Source organism: Pyxicephalus adspersus, chromosome 9 (genome assembly GCF_032062135.1).
Source record: "Pyxicephalus adspersus chromosome 9, UCB_Pads_2.0, whole genome shotgun sequence".
NCBI lineage: Eukaryota > Metazoa > Chordata > Amphibia > Anura > Pyxicephalidae > Pyxicephalus > Pyxicephalus adspersus.
Window position 1 is genome coordinate 20087318 of NC_092866.1, and position 2137 is coordinate 20089454.

A 2137-nucleotide genomic window follows, 5' to 3' on the forward strand; every position below is an offset into this window, starting at 1 on the left:
TTCATTGTTCATTAATAATAGAAATGTTCATATGTATTGTAATGATCAACATTTTTATGTTTGTGATCAAAAGATCATATGTAGAAGATATGTGGATAAACTTTGCATGAGGTTTCTGGATTGTAACATTCACAAGCTTAAAGCCAAACTAAAGTAAAAAAAAAAACAGATCACACTTACTTTTAATCCCACAGATCCCCCGATGACACTGGACCTTTACTTAATGCGGTCCTGCATCCTCCGGGAAATCTTCTTTGCTCCAGGCGCCGTCATCTTTGGTCTTCTCGCCATATCCTTTCTACGTTACCCGATCTCGCACTGCACAGGTGTGAGATTAGGTGATGTTTGCCCGCTGTAAAGGAGGAAAAAAAAGAGAACTGCGCATGCGTGATATCTGGACATCTGTTTCCCTTTAGTGGAAAAGCTCCAGTGCCATCTGTCCAGCGAAATCAGGGCATGCGCAGCAGAAGCATCCAGAGCCTTCCAGGGTGCGTGACGTCGGTATCCCAGGAGGCTCTGCGCTCCCATTTTGTCTTGATCGCCCTGGTAATTAAGCTGAGTTTAGCTTCAATTTAGGAGACCCTACTCACTTTTATATTTTATTTTATTACTTTTTAATGTAGCACAAAAAAAAGCCACCCATGAAACCAATCTTTTTACTAAAATACAAATTTAATAAAAACTAAATTCATCACTTCCAAAAAGTGTTAGATCCTGCCTTTTGAAGAGCTTCACTAGTCCTCATCATATTCATCTGATGGCTTTAATACTTTTAATCACTGGCCATGAAACAATTCTAAAAGATTTCTAACTACATTTATTACCTAATCTGAACAAAAGGATACCACAAATAGTAAAATAAAGTGTGTTCTATATATTTTTTATGATCTGGTGTATACCTTGACATTTTAAAAAATGTGTTTAGTTTTATACAGATACACATTAATACACATCTGTCCTAATTGCTTTCATAAAATAATGTACCTGTTCCAACCTACATACAAATTCATCTTAAGAACAAACCTATCTCGTATGTAACCCAGGGACTACCTGTAAATTTATACTTTTGTAGCAAAAAAGCAAAGTTTTGCATGTCAGTGTTGTAATTTTGGTTTTCTGGTTGCTAACTTTACTTCTGAGACCTAACAGCTGGAGATTTTGTTAAGCTTTGTACACTCATTAGAAGATTATCACCCAAGATTAACTATCATGCTTGCCTTGGTGGATTGATGAACAATCGCCGTACTTTCCTAGAGCAATCTTTCCTAGAGGGGAGCACAGTGGAATGCTCTTAGCTCGTCCTCTCCCATCTTCTATTTATTGAACAGAATGGCGCTATGTGTACAGTGCTCATTTGTTTGCTGATCACAAAAAATTGTTTCCAGTGACCGTAATCTGATGTCTGTAACATCTATCTTCAGGGCTTTACACACACACAAAGCTAAATTTAAAAAGGGGTCCCCCCCCCGAATCTCCAAATACAGACACTGCCCTCTATATCCTCTGCTGGAGAAGAGCTAGTGCTGAGCTTTTCTTAACAGCCCAGTGTGTATAACAGTCTGAAGCATAAAATTATCCTTTATTATAGGTGCAGGACCTTATGCAAATAATAAAGACATTACATTTCAGTTTCTTAACAAAAAAATCATAGTAGTAGTAGTAGGAGTTTTTGTAAATCTGTTGCAAATTTTCTTACTAACCTACCCCCAAAAAAAGAAATAGTTCATTCTGAGTTGTTCCATTGGCACAATGTTGTGTATTTTATGAACATATTTTTCTGTAGGTAAAGTGGTATTTATGGAACAAGCCTAATATTTTGCATTGGTTATGCATTCACAAACCCAAAAAGTGCACCTGTCCTATTTATTTATTTATTTTGGGGGGAGGGGGTTGCTAAAAGACAGATTAATTTTTTTTTGCTCATGTCTATTTGTTGAAGTGTTAAATGAATGGGCATGCACACCATGTGTTGTATTTGGCATTGCCTAAAACAAAACACCAGAATTATTACCAGAAAATTGTCACTGCCTTGGTTGTGTAACTTGGTATAGGTGTGTGAATTTTAAAGATTGGCAATTTTACAAGTAAAACAGCCCATTTGCTGTTTATTTATTACAATTATAGTGTCCAACCGGGG